This window comes from Orcinus orca, chromosome 2, assembly GCF_937001465.1.
Source record: "Orcinus orca chromosome 2, mOrcOrc1.1, whole genome shotgun sequence".
In the NCBI taxonomy this organism is placed as follows: domain Eukaryota; kingdom Metazoa; phylum Chordata; class Mammalia; order Artiodactyla; family Delphinidae; genus Orcinus; species Orcinus orca.
This window is the reverse complement of record NC_064560.1, coordinates 128,112,595-128,127,868: the sequence shown is the minus strand read 5'-3', so window position 1 is coordinate 128,127,868 and position 15,274 is coordinate 128,112,595. Positions and strand designations below refer to the sequence as shown.

Here is a 15,274-nt window from a genome sequence, read left to right as displayed (position 1 = left end):
TTCGGGTATGACCTGATTGGAAGCTATTGGTATGGGGAAGCTGTAGGTGGGCTAACTGAAGGCAGGGCCTCCTATGTGATTGGTTAAAGACGCATTGTTTGGCTTTGTCTAGTTGGTCCTAATTTGGAAGCAGGAACAAAACTTAGGGAAGCTGTCACTTATTAATCAAGATCTAGCTGTGTGGAGAAGATGGTTACAGGACTTAATTTTTGGCTTCCGAAGGCTGGTTGCTAGAGATAGTGGTCTGAATTCCTGCAAGCCTGACATATATAGTAGGCTGGCTTCCTAGGCTGGTTATTGTAGATAATGGACTGGGGAGTTACTGCAGATTACAGGTCAGAGTTCTATTGTTATATGTGGTCTGGCCACTGTCCATTTGTATATTTAATCTCTCACATTTATTGAACATCTATTATGTGCCATCACCATGCTAAGCTCTGGAATACAGAGATTGATAGAAAATATTTGTTGACCGATTGAAGAGTTGGTAAGAGATACTGTTTTAATAACTAGGTGCATCTGTTAGAATTAGGTTTGGCTGGGTATGACATAAAAACCTGAAGTATCAGTGGCTTAAATAAGACAGAAGTTTATTTCTCTCTCATATAAAGGCTCTACAGGTAAAAATTCAAGGTGTAGTATGTCAACACCACAACTATGAGACTCCCAACTCGTTCCATCTTGCTGCTCCACCATCATTAGCATCCCACTTCATGGAAGATGGCTGCTCAAGGTACAGCCATCACATTCACTTTTAAACCAACAGGAAAACAAAGAGCAGAAGAATACACACCACTCCCTCTGCACGCCATTTATATTTACTTCCAATTGGCCAGAATTTAGTCACATGGCCACATATAGGTATAAGGGAGGCTGGGAAATGTATTTATTCCAAGTGGACATATATTTACCTGAAAATATCAGGTTCTATCACTAAAGAAGATGGGAAGAAAGACTACTGGGGTCAATTAGCAGCCTCTGCAAACTAGAGAAATGGGATGTACGGATTATCCATAAAATTCAGTTACTCATATTTCCTCTAATATGAGATATTCTTGGGCTTCCCTGGTGGCGCAGTGGTTGAGAATCTGCCTGCCAATGCAGGGGACACGGGTTCAAGCCCTGGTCTGGGAAGATCCCACATGCCGCGGAGCAACTGGGCCCATGAGCCACAACTACTGAGCCTGCGCATCTGGAGCCTGTGCTCCACAACGAGAGAGGCCACGGCAGTGAGAGGCCCACGCACCACAATGAAGAGTGGCCCCCCGCTCACCGCAACTAGAGAAAGCCCTCGCACAGAAGCGAAGACACAACACAGCCAAAAATTAATTAATTAAGATATTCTTGACTTAGCATGTAATTATTCTCATTATATATTACACAGAATGAATCAAGTTCTTTTCATAGTTAAGAAGAAGCAGCTTGGGACTTCCCTGGCGGTCAAGTGGTTAAGGTGCTGTGCTCCCAACGCAGGGGGCACTGGTTCAATCCCAGTTCAGGGAGCTAAGATCCTGCATGCTGCACAGTGCAGCCAAAGATTTTAAAAAATAAATTTAAAAAAGATTTTTTAAAAAGAAGCAGTGGGACTTCCCTGGTGGTGCAATGGTTAAGAATCCGCCTGCAAATGCAGGGGACACAGGTTTGAGCCCTGGTCCGGGAAGATCCCACATGCGACGGAGCAACTAAGCCCATGCACCACAACGACTGATCCTGCGCTCTAGAGCCTGCAAGTCACAACTACTGAGCCCATATGCCACAACTACTGAAGCCCACGCACCTAGAGCCCGTGCTCCGCAACAAGAGAAGCCACCACAATGAGAAGCCCGAGCACCACAACGAAGAGTAGCCCCTGCTCACCGCAACTAGAGAAAGCCCGCGCGCGGCAATGAAGACCCAGCATAGCCAAAAATAAATAAATAAATTTATTTAAAAAAAAAAAGAAGCAGCTTTATGACAGTCATGGTTATCCTATTTTAGGAATGCTGTCCGCGACATCTACAGCAACTATTCGGAGTCCTCACTCTGTACCCAGGGATACTTTTTTCTCAGGTCTCAGCAACAACTATGCTTCTGAACCATCAGGCAAAAGTATAATTACCATATGATCCAGCATTCCCACTCCTGGGCATATATCCAGACAAAACTCTAATTTGAAAAGATACATGCACCCCTATGTTCATAGCAGCACTATTCACAATAGCCAAAACATGGAAACAACCTAAATGTCCATTGACAGAGGAATGGATAAGAAGATGTGGTACATATATACAATAGAATACTACTCAGCTATAAAAAAGAATGAAATAATGCCATTTACAGCAACATGGATGCAACTAAAGATTATCATACTAAGTGAAGTAAGTCAGAAAGAGAAAGACAAATACCATATGATATCACTTATATGTGGAATCTAAAATGTGGCACAAACAAACCTATCTACAAAAGAGAAATAGACTCACAGACATAGAGATCAGAATTGTGGTTGCCAAGGGGGAGGTGGGGAGGGAGAGGGATGGACTGGGAGTTTGGGGTTGGTAGATGCAAACCATTACATTTAGAATGGATAAACAACAAGGTCCTACTATATAGCACAGGGAATTATATCCAACCTCCTGGGATAAACCATAATGGAAAAGAATATTAAAAAAAAAGAATGTCTCTGTGTGTATAACTGAGTCACTTTGCCATAAGCAGAGATTGCCACAACATGGTAAATAATACTTTAATTTTTAAAAAAATTAGGTGAAGATATGGAGTAATGTTGAAGAGATAGGAAGGAAAGTAATTTCTGTCTGCTCGGACAAGTAGGAAGGAGACAGGTAGTATAGTATAGTGGGAAGAACACAGATTTGGAGTCAGATTGAGAGACCTGGGCTAGATTTAGGTTTCACCATTTCAGAGTTGTCTTTGGGAAAACTCCTTAATCTTTGTGTCAATTTCCTCATGTATAAAATGGGGGAACTAGTATCTACTTAAGGTTAATGGCTGGATAGAAGTGTATGATGCATAATTACAGTGCCTGGCACATAATAGACACTCAAAAGATATTAAGTACAGCAATTTTCTGAGTTGGAAAAGTTAAATGAGACTTGGTCATGGATCAGGTCCTATGAGAGGTGGGAAATACATTCCCTTTCTGATATTTCATTGTTAGTGTAAAGAAATGCAACCGATTTCTGAATGTTAGTCTTGCATCCTGCTACTTTGCTGAATTCATCTATTAGATCTAGTAGTTTTTGTGTGGAGTCCTTAGGGTTTTCTAAATATAGTATCATGTCATCTGTGTATAATGACAATTTTACTTCTTCCCTTCCTATTTGGATACATTTTATTTATTTATTTATTTTTGTCTGATTGCTGTGGCTAGGACTTCCAATACTATGGGGTTCTGGGGGGGGTGTTTTGGGGGGGTTGTTTTATTTTTGGTTGCGTTGGGTCTTCGTTGCTGTGCGCGGGCTTTCTCCAGTTGCAGCGAGAGAGGGCTACTCCTCATTGCGGTCCGCGGGCTTCTCATTGCGGTGGCTTCTCTTATTGCGGGGCACGGGCTCTAGGCGTATGGACTCCAGTAGTTGTGGCACATGGGCCCAGTAGTTGTGGCTCGCGGGCTTAGTTGCTCTGCGGCATGTGGGATCTTCCCAGACCAGAGATCGAACCTGTGTCTCCTGCATTGGCAGGCAGATTCTTAACCACTGCGCCACCAGGGAAGTCCCCAATACTATGTTGAATAGAAGTGGTGAGAGTGGACATCCTTGTCTTGTTCCAGATTTTAGTGGGAAGGCTTTCAGCTTTTCACTGTTGACTATTATATTGGCTGTGGGTTTGTCGAAAACGGCTTATACTATGTTGAGATATGTTACCTCTATACCCACTTCGGTAAGAGTTTTTATCATGAATCGATGTTGAATTTTGTCAAATGCTTTTTCTGCATCTATTGAGATGATCATGTGGTTTTTGACTTTTCTTTTGTTTATATGGTGTATTACATTGATTGATTTGCATATGTTGAACCATCCTTGTGAACTTGGGATGAATCCCACTTGGTCGTGTTGTATGATCTTTTTTATGTGTTGTTGGGTTCGATTTGCTAATATTTTGTTGACGATTTTTGCATCTATATTCATCAAAGATAGTGACCTGTAATTTTCTTTTTTTTTTGGTAGTATCTTTGTCTGGTTTGGGTATCAGTGTGATGGTGGCTTCATAGAATGTCTTTGGGAGTGTTCCCTCTTCAATCTTTTGGAAGAGTTTGAGAAGAATCAGTATAAGTTCTTTGTATGTTTGGTAGAATTCGCCTGTGAAGCATTCTGGTCCTGGACTTTTGTTTATAGGGAATTTTTAAATTACAGATTCTATTTCACTTCTAGTGGCTGGCCTATTCAAATTATCTGTTTCTTCTTGATTCAGTTTTGGTGGGCCGTATGTTTCTAGAAAGTTGTCCATTTCTTCTAGGTTGTCAAATTTGTTGGCATATAATTGTTCATAGTATATATTTTTTTTGTATTTCTGTGGTATCAGTTGAGATTTCTCCTTTTTCATTTCTTATTTTGTTTATTTGGGTTCTCTCTCTTTTCTTCTACTTTTTCTAAAAATATTTATTTATTTATTTGGCTGTGCCGGGTCTTAGTTGCAGCACATGGGATCCTCGTTGCACAAATAGTTTTTTTTTCTTTTTAATCTGTATACTGGCTAATTTAAGTGGTTTACTTTCCAATTATGATTTCCTCCTTCCTATATCTTCTTGCTTCTTTTCTATATAAAGAAGACCTTTCGATATTTCTTTTAGGAGAGGTTTAGTATCGTTGTATTCTTTTATTTTTTGCTTGTCTGAGGAATTCTTTATTTCTCCTCATATTCTAAATGATAATCGTGCTGGATCGAGTGTTCTAGGTTGCAGATTTTTCCTTTTCAAGACTTTGAATATATTTTGCTACTCCCTTCTGGCCTGCAGTGTTTCTGTAGAGAAGTCAGCTGAAAGCCTTATGGGGGTTCCCTTGTAATTAACTCTTTGTTTTTATCTTGCTGCCTTTAGAATCCACTCTTTATCTTTAACTTTTGCCATTTTTATTATAATATGTCTTGGTGTAGGTCTGTTTGGGTTCATCTTGTGTTGGACCCTCTGTGGTGGATAGTTCAGTGTGAGCTCAGACTCACCCATTGCTGGTGGGAACGTAAAATGGTACAACCGTGCTGGCAAAATGTTTGACAGTTTCTTCAAAAGTTAAATATAAACCTATCATATGATAGAGCATTCCACTTCTAGATATTTATTGAAGAGAATTGAAAACATAGGTCCATACAAAGACGTGTACATGACATGTACATTTGTAATAGCCAAAAATTATTGTCCATGAACAGGCAAACTGATGAAGAAATTGTGGTACAATGGAGTACTGCTTGGCAATAAAAAGGAATAAATTACTCATGCACACAACAATTAGGTGAATCTCAAGATAATCACATTAAGTGAAAGAGGTCAGACGAAAAAGAATACATACTCTGTGATTCCATTTATATAAAATAGAAAATGCCCACCAATCCCAAAGTGACAGAAAGCAGATTAGTGGTTACCAGAAAGGGGAAATAGCATAGCAAGGCAGAGTGAGAGATTGAAAAGGCGCACAAGGAAGTTTCTGGTGCGATAAGTATGTTCATTACCTTAATTGTAGTGATGGTTTCACCGACATATACATATGTCAAAACTCATCACATTGTCCACCTTAAATATGTGCAGTTTACTGAATGTCAGCTCTACTTCAATAACACTGTTCAAATATTTATCTTAAAAAAGCTGATAGGGGCTTCCCTGGTGGCGCAGTGGTTGAGAGTCCGCCTGCCGATACAGGGGACACGGGTTCGTGCCCCGGTCCGGGAGGATCCCACATGCCGCAGAGCGGCTGGGCCCGTGAGCCATGGCCGCTGAGCCTGCGCGTCCGGAGCCTGTGCTCCGCAACGGGAGAGGCCACAGCAGTGAGAGGCCCGCGTAGCACAAAAAAAAAAGCTGATAGCCTTACTTGATTGATTCAAAGTCCTGCTTCCAGATTCTTTCAAAGGCCCTCACCCATAAAAGAAAGCAGCCGAAGGAGCATAGATCTGGGTTTAAAACCCCACTGTGCCTCAAAGTTTTTGTATAACCTCAGGCTGGTTACTTAACCTCTCAGAGCCTCTCGGTTTCTTCATCCATAAAATGGGACTAATAATTGTCTGCCTCACAGGTTTGTTGCTAAAATTTGAATGAAATAAGAGATGAGAGAGCCATAGGTGCCCAAATACATGATTCCCCATCTCTGAGAGAGTTAGATTCATTTCTGTTCACTTCTTTTCCCCTCCTTTCCTCTTTCTTTCCAGACAGGGAGGGATCCTAGTCACAAAGACATTCAGAGGATAAACAATGAGGAGGAAACAGGGCAGAGGGCTTGGATTGTATTCCCCTGAAAATAGCGCCTGAGACCAGAACTCGAGACTTCCTGGAGGGTGGTCCCAAGGGTCAGGAGGGACGGAGCAGAAGATGTGAGTCAGGGAAGGAGAAAATGCCCCCAGAAGGTACCTATTGAGTTAGCTACTGTTGTGGAGCTCAGTCTAGCCAGAGGCCCTCTGAAGAACTGTAGAACACACCCCAGAATTGACCCTTCGAAAGAAAGGAGGCTGGGGCACTGACCCATGTCCTCCACTGTGAGGGTCACCCCCAAGGCATTAACTCTCCTCTCCTCTCACCGCAGTTCTGTCAACTGAGGGAGAAAAACAGAGACAGGCCTCTTAGATGGGGCACTGGCCGGGTCGTGGGGCCATCCACCGCAGCGGCAGCTCAAATCGAAGGCGGCCTGAGAATGTGTGGCAGGGAACACCAAAAGCAGCTGCCTCAGGCCCAAAGCCCATCTTTGGGTCAAGCATGTGACCTTCTCAACCTTAGACAACCTTACAGCCAAGAAGCTAGAGACTCAGGATTCAAGTCCGAACTCCTCTAGACCACAGGCAGGGACACAACTGACTTCCTCAATCGCTCCCTCAGGACACTTGTCTGGGAGAGAGGAGTGAGAATACCTGATGGGTGAGTCATTAAAGGAGCCCTGGGAGGAAAGGGTGGGGCTGGGAATTTACCAGAAGGAAAAGCTAGCTATTTCACTGAGCAGCAGTGAAATCATTTTTCTCTGCTCCACCAATAGTGAATTAGAAATGTTCCTCAGATTGGAAATGCAATGATGTTGATTGTATTAATGTCTATCACTTATTAAGCACATAACATGTGCCTGGAAATGTGCTGTATTATTTTATTTCATCCTCACAGCAGCCCAGCCCTGTAGGTACTATAATTAACTGAAGCTCAGAGAAGTTGAGTAACTTGGTAAATGTCAAAGAGCTAGTAACTTGCGGAGGCACAATTGAACCCCAGGTAGCCTGATCTGAGAGCCTGGACCTTTGACCATTAGGCTATAGTCAACTCCCTATGAGAGAGAGAGAGAGAGAGAAAGACAGAGAGAGAGAGAGAGAGAGAGAGAGAGGCAAGGGGAAGGGAGGGAGGAGGACATCCAGCTGGGAAAACTGCCTTACCGGGATGAGAGGGGCTAGGAGAGCACAGAAATTAGATCATCAACATTAACTAGACACAGTAAGTGAAGAGAGAAGGACTCCACACTGATAGTAGAAGGTGCCTTATGGTTGTTGTATGTGTGTGGACACTTGTCATTGATGGCTGCTCAAAATCTATTTAGTCCCTTCATGCTAAGGTAGAATAAAAAGAAGTTACCCTTTCCAGTCTCCCTTGTCTTGAGTGTGCAGACAGGCAACTTAGGTTCTGACAGTGGGACACCCCTGGGAAACCTGCTGTGTGAGGAAACAGATGATAAACAGGGATTCCGTTTGCTGGGGCAGGTGTCCCTAGACAGTATGGTTCTTTGTGAAAGCCTCGGTCTCTCCACTTTGCTAAGGAAAAACAAGTGAAAAGAGACTTTTGACCTGCTTGGAACACTAAAGGAGAAGAGCATGCCCTGGGCACTGGAGAGGGCTCCCCAAAAAAGAATCCAAGAGCAGAGAGAAACAGGGGCCACTTCAGGTGGGATCCTAAAGGTACCGGACCCAGTTCCAATGTGTGTTTTACGGGGTTGTCCCACAGCACCAAGCAATTCTCGGACACCAGCAGGGTGTTCTACAGTTCAGCTCAGTCCTGACACTGTCTACTTGGAGATCGCATCAGATCCCACAGGTGGTTAAGGGCTCAGTCCTACAAGACTGCCCCCCCACCAACTTCGGACGGTAGTCTCAACTCCAGGTTATTACCTGGGTTTCTAGCCAACAGGCAATAGATTGGAGTTTCCAACAAATCTTGCCTTGGATTCAATTAATATGCTAGAGTAACTCACAGACCTCAAAGAAACATTTTGCTTACTAGATTACTGGTTATTAGAAAAGGCATTTATATGACTCAGGAACAGCCAGATGGAAGAGATACACAGGGCAAGTTGTATGGGAAGGGGCACAGAGCTTCTGCGCCCTCTCCAGGTGCCACTCTCCCCGCCATGTGTTCACCAACCTGGAAGCTCTCCAAACTCATCCTTTGGGGGATTTATGGAGGCTTCATTACATAGGCATGATTGATTAACTCATTGCCATTGGTGACTGATTCAACCACCAATCCCTCTCTCCTCCTCAGAGTTTGGGTATGGAGGGGGTATTGAAACTTCCAACCCTCTAATCACAGGGTTGGTTCCTCTGGCCACCAGCCCCCATCCCTATGTTACCTAAGGGCTTTCCAAAAGACACTTCATTAATGTAGCAAAAGACCTCTTTTCCTCTCCCAACACTGGAAATTCCAAGTGTTTTAGGAGCTCTGTGCCAAGAACGGGGTCAAAGACCACCTATCTATTTCTAGTTATAAATCACAGTATCACAGATTCCTTTCCAAGTGGAACATTTTCTCCATAACTCTTCTCTTCTCAAACCCTGGGGTTTGTTTTGTGACTTTTCTAAGTTGAGTGCAGTTAATTTGCCCATAAGTAACAGTTAATTAGTAACAGTTACTTATGGACAAAAGTAACAGTTAGTTTGTTACTCCCCAAAAGTAACAGTTAATTTGCCCATAGTTGTACCCTTTCCCTCTCTGGGGAGGGTTTGGTTTTCAGCAGCTGGGAGAAGAGATAATGGTTCCCCTGATAAGCAGGAGCAACCTTGGGCCAGTGGGAAGGACTTGCACTGCCACAGTAATAAAGGTTCTTATTTTATGTTTGCTTTTCACATTCAGACCAAAAAAAAAAAAGCGAGGCCTTTTTAGTTCTTCATCTACAAAATTTGACAATAGGTCTGACCTCACAGACTTGTGATGACCTTCTTTTTTTTTGTTTTTGAATTTTATTTTATTTATTTTTTTATACAGCAGGTTCTTATTAGTTATCCATTTTATACATATTAGTGTATATATGTCAATCCCAATCTCCCAGTTCACCACACCACCACCTCCCCCGCCACTTTCCCCCCTTGGTGTCCATACGTTTGTTCTCTGCATCTGTGTCTTAATTTCTGCCCTGCAAACCGGTTCATCTGTACCATTTTCTAGATTCCACATATATGCGTTAATATACGATATTTGTTTTTCTCTTTCTGACTTATTTCGCCCTGTATGACAGTCTCTAGATCCATCCACGTCTCTACAAATGACCCAGTTTCGTTCCTTTTTTGTGGCTGAGTAATATTCCATTGTATATATGTACCACATCTTCTTTATCCATTCATCTGTCGATGGGCGTTTAGGTTGCTTCCATGACCTGGCTATTGTAAATAGTGCTGCAATGAACATTGGGGTGCATGTGTCTTTTTGAATTATGGTTTTCTCTGGGTATATGCCCAGGAGTGGGATTGCTGGGTCATATGGTAATTCTATTTTTCGTTTTTAAGGAACCTCCATACTGTTCTCCATAGTGGCTGTATCAATTTACATTCCCACCAACAGTGCAAGACGGTTCCCTTTTCTCCACACCCTCTCCAGCATTTGTTGTTTGCAGATTTTCTGATGATGCCCATTCTAACTGGTGTGAGGTGATACCTCATTGTAGTTTTGATTTGCATTTCTCTAATAATTAGTGACGTTGAGCAGCTTTTCGTGTGCTTTTTGGCCATCTGTATGTCTTCTTTGGAGAAATGTCTATTTAGGTCTTCTGCCTATTTTTTGATTGGGTTGATTTTTTTTTAGTATTGAGCTGCATGAGCTGTTTATATATTTTGGAGATTAATCCTTTGTCCGTTGATTCGTTTGCAAGTATTTTCTCCCATTCTGAGGGTTGTCTTTTTGTCTTGTTTGTAGTTTCCTTTGCTTTGCAAAAGCTTTTAAGTTTCATTAGGTCCCATTTGTTTATTTTTGTTTTTATTTCCATTACTCTAGGAGGTGGATCAAAAAAGATCTTGCTGTGATTTACGTCAAAGAGTGTTCTTCCTATGTTTTCCTCTAAGAGTTTTATAGTGTCTGGTCTTATATTTAGGTCTCTAATCCATTTTGGGTTTATTTTTATGTATGATGTTAGGGAATGTTTTTATTATTAACATCTTTATTGGAGTATAATTGCTTTACAATGGTGTGTTAGTTTCTGCTTTATAACAAAATGAGTCAGTTATACATATACATATATTCCCATATCTCTTCCTTCTTGCGTCTCCCTCCCTCCCACCCTCCCTATTAGGGAGTGTTCTAATTTCATTCTTTTACATGTGGCTGTCCAGTTTTCCCGGCACTGCTTATTGAAGAGACTCTCTTTTCTCCTTTGTATATCCTTGCCTCCTTTGTCATAGATTAGTTGACCATAGGTGTGTGAGTTTATCTCTGGGCTTTCTATCCTGTTCCACTGATCTATATTTCTGTTTTTGTGCCAGTACCATATTGTCTTTTTTTTTTTTTTTTTTTGCGGTACGTGGGCCTCTCACTGTTGTGGCCTCTCCCGTTGCGGAGCACAGGCTCCGGATGCGCAGGCTCAGAGGCCATGGCTCACGGGCCCAGCCGCTCCACGGCATATGGGATCTTCCTGGACCGGGGCACGAACCCGTGTCCCCTGCATCAGCAGGCGGACTCTCAACCACTGCGCCACCAGGGAAGCCCCCTGTTGGAAGATTTAAAATTACAGTTTCAACTTCATTACTTGTGATTGGTCTGTTCACATTTTCTATTTCTTCCTGGTTCAGTCTTGGAAGGTTGTACCTTTCTAGGAATTTGTCTATTTCTTCCAGGTTGTCCATTTTTTGGGCATAGAGTTGTTTGTAGTAGTCTCTTAGGATGCTTTGTATTTCTGTCGTGTCTGTAACTTCTCCTTTTTCATTTCTAATTTTATTGGTTTGAGTCCTCTCCCTCTTTTTCTTGATGAGTTTGGCTAATGGTTTATCAATTTTGTTTATCTTCTCAAAGAACCAGCTTTTAGTTTTATTGATCTTTGCTCTTATTTTCTTTGTTTCTATTTCATTTATTTCTGCCCTGATCATTATGATTTCTTTCCTTCTGCTAACTTTGGGTTTTGCTTGTTCTTCTTTCTCGAGTTCCTTTAGGTGTAAGGTTAGATTGTTTATTCGAGATTTTTCTTGTTTCTTGAGGTAGGCTTGTGTTGCTATAAACTTCCCTCTTAGAACTGCTTTTGCTGCACGTCATAGGTTTTGGATCATCGTGTTTTCATTGTCATTTGTCTCTAGGTATTTTTTGATTTCCTCTTTGATTTCTTCAGCGATCTCTTGGTTATTTAGTAACGTATTGTTTAGCCTCCATGTTTAAATGTTTATAGATTCCCCCCTTTATTTTAGCACTTTGAATCATTCCAATGTCTTCTGGTTTCCACTGTGGCTGTCGAGAAGTGTGCTACAGGTTTAGTTGTATTCCTTTGAAGATGATCTGTGTTTTCTCTCTAGTCTTTAGATTGTTGGTCTTAATTGTTCCACAGTTTCACTGAGTTGTATCTAGGTGTGGATTTCTTTATATTTATCCTTCTTGGCATAAATTGTGCTTCCTATATTTGTGAATTCTTGTCTTTCATCAATTCTTGAAAATTTTCAGCCATTTGCTCCTCATATATTGCCTTGCCCCCGTTTTCTTTCTCTTCTCCTCATGCAGAAGCCAGTTTGGTGACTGTAAGACCGCCTCATTCATTGACTCTTAACTTTTTTATCATTTTGTCTCTTTTGCTGCATTTTGATGGATTTTTTCAGATCCATCTTTTAGTACACTTTCTTCAGCTATATCTTCTGCATTGCAGTTTTAATTTTAATTCTTACATACAGTTTTTTATTTCTTGATATTCTATTTTTTTCCTAAATCTACCTGGGCATTTTTTATAATCTCTTATTCCTTGCTTATGTTTTCTATTCCATCTTTTATTTCTTTAAACATTTCACAATAGCTTCTTTAGATACATCATCTGATTGTTCCAAACTCTGGAGCCCTTAAAGATTTAAACCTGTTGATTATTATTCCTGCTGATTCTCATTTGTGGTGACTTGAATCCTTACATATTTAGTAACTTTTTGGTGAGTTTATATTTGGCTAAATTTAATCTAGAGGCTTGGATTGAGAATGCTCTGCTCTAGGGAGAATTCCGTTTGCTTCTGTTGGATTTCAGGGGGCATTAATAATATGGGGCCACTTAATTTTTTTAATATAAATTTATTTATTTATTTTTGGCTGCGTTGGGTCTCCATTGCTGCACGCAGGCTTTCTCTAGTTGCGGAGAGCAGGGGCTACTCTTTGCTGCGGTGCGCAGGCTTCTCACTGCGGTGGCTTCTCTTGTTGCAGAGCACAGGCTCTAGGCACATGGGCTTCAGTAGTTGTGGTGCGTGGGCTCAGTAGTTGTAGCTCGTGGGCTCTAGAATGCAGGCTCAGTAGTTGTGGTGCATGGGCTAGTTGCTCCACAGCATGTGGGATCTTCCCGGACCAGGGCTCGAACCCGTGTCCCCTGCATTGGCAGGCAGATTCTTAACCACTGTGCCGCCAGGGAAGTCCCTAATTTACTTTTAAAATATGTTGTGCTTTATATAGCATTTAGATATTATGGCATGGGAGGACTTCTGCAAACTCTGTGATACTACTGGAAGAGAATTTTTAAAACAAACAAAAATGTGATTATATGGTATATATTGTTTTATAACCTGCTTTTTTCTTTTGATATATGATAAACACCTGTTGTACTAATAAATATAGGTCTCAGCAGTAGAGAGTCTGCTACAGCTCTCTGTCTATTTGGGGCACCCAAATAGACTCCAAAAGCGTGGGACAACTGGGGTCAGGGGTACCAGGCCTCAAGAAAGGCCAGAGCTCCAAAATCCAGGACTCAACTCTCCATTGCCAGTCCCCTCCTGCCAGAAGAAGAAAGCAGATGGTCCTCTCAGGCACTCACTCTAGGCTCCTCTCCCTACCCCTCCTTCTCTTAAAGGGGCTTGGTTTATTTTGAGTCAAAAGGTATTATAGGCTCTGACACCATCCCCAACCCTATGCTTTACAGTAGCTTCCCCTGACTCTCAGGGTCTTATGTCATTCTAAGGAAATCCAGCTGTAAAAGGTTTTTAAACACACTTCTAACTCCTTTCTAACTACTCTCCTCAAGTGGAGCCCAGGTGTTGGGCCCACAAGCTCAGAACGAATCATGAAAGGAATGGCTATCCTCTCTGATGGCTCTTAGCTCCTGAACTAGACTTTTTTGAGGACCTGCCAAACTTGCCTTTATATTCTGTGAGATACCACCATATCACCATAATAAAGTCTTCAGATGGATTCTGTCAGCTGTGCAGGTGCAGGCAAGAGACCCTAAACCATAAAGAAGCCCAACCTCCTTTCTCCTCCCAATGAGTATGGAGTGCCAGCTGGGGTGATCAGCATCTTAAGGAAGCCTCAGAAGTTTTGGTTGTTCATTTATTAGTTCAATTCAACAAATATTTATTGGGTACCTACCATGTACCAGCTTTTAAAGAGACTACAGTCTAAGAATTCCCTAAATAGGTTGAAAATAGCATGGACTGACTCCACCAGAATTCATGATGTGGATCCCGGAGTTCCAAGTGCTCAAGAAACCACAGTGAACTGCTGGCCACTTTTGCTCCAACTAGCAGGGCCCATGGACCACTGGACAGAATGGAAATTTCACACCAAGGTGAGCACCCTCCAGTGAGTCCTGGCCCATGACCCATGACCCACAGGGTTGGGTCTCCCCAAAAAGAACCGAGTGCCTAAGGCTGGCTATATCTAATTCCACAACCTCCAGCCATGGTCAGGCCTTGGGCAGGTAAAATATGGACGCCTTCTGTCTGCCCTGAATCCTTAAGGCTCCACTTGCTCCTGAGTTCTCCAGGGCCCTTGTCTAGAGTAAATGCTTGCCAGGAACATTTGTTAACCAGAGAAGTTGCATGGAGGATTTGCCGTGAGGGGAGAGGGCAGAGAGGCTCTGAGGTGTTTCCACTGCAGTATACACCACAATAACAGCAACACTCTGGCTGGCCCAATTCGCCTAGCTGACCACAAGATCCTGGGAGTGGGTCTTGGTCTTGCCAGCAGACAAATCACTACCAAGGGCAGGAATGCAGACTGTTGGTTGCTTCACACCTACCCCAGCCACCTCCCCCACCAGCTGAAGCCTATGTGAAAATAGCAAAGCTTGATGGTTCAGAGCCAGGCTTGGAGGTCAGGTCCACACACGCTTGGGCCAGGTACTTACACTATCCGTGCTTCCGCTTCCTCACCTATAAAGAAGTAACAAAAGCAGTACCTATCTCCTTAGGGTTGATGTGAGAATTACATAAGCTAATCTATATTATGTACCTCCTATACGGTGAGCTTTAGACACGTGTTAGCTGTGATCTTAAGGCAGCTGGGGGAGAGCGGAAGCTTAGGACCATAATGTCCTCCTCAGCACCATCTCCCCCAGTCCTCCCCATCCCAGGCTTGGCGGTGGAGCTGGGAATCCGGTGGGAGAAGGGAGAGACGCCAGCTTAGAAGGGGGTTGATTGTGGGTTCCTAGAAGGTGAGGACTCCTTCCGTGGCGCCCTGCATACCCAGTGACAATGAACCTGGCCGTGGCACCCGAGGAACAGCGCTAGCTTCCCTTCGGCACCTCACCGGCACCCCTCCCCCCAACCTGCCCCGGAGGGTGGGACTGCAGAGGCTTCCGTCAAAGAAGGAAGTGGTCCAGGCAGTGTAGAGAAAGCAACCCGGGAAGCGGAATCCGTGCAGTGGCCTGGAGACTGACCCCTCTCCCGGCCCCCAACCCCAGGGCACAGTGGGGCTCACGGGGGAGGCTGGAGATTGAACTGACCAACACGAGCTGAGTCA

At 43.0% G+C, this 15,274-nt stretch overlaps 1 protein-coding gene across 1 annotated transcript in view; it reads left to right on the top strand.

Moving 5' to 3' along the window:
• ADCY4 (adenylate cyclase 4) overlaps positions 1 to 15,274 on the top strand; it is a 38,783-nt gene that overhangs the window by 3,252 nt on the left and 20,257 nt on the right. The window contains exons 2-3 of the mRNA XM_049706116.1: positions 13,949 to 14,099; positions 14,886 to 14,966. The gene's annotated coding sequence lies outside the window, so the exon portion shown is untranslated. The remainder of the gene's footprint in view (positions 1 to 13,948; positions 14,100 to 14,885; positions 14,967 to 15,274) is intronic.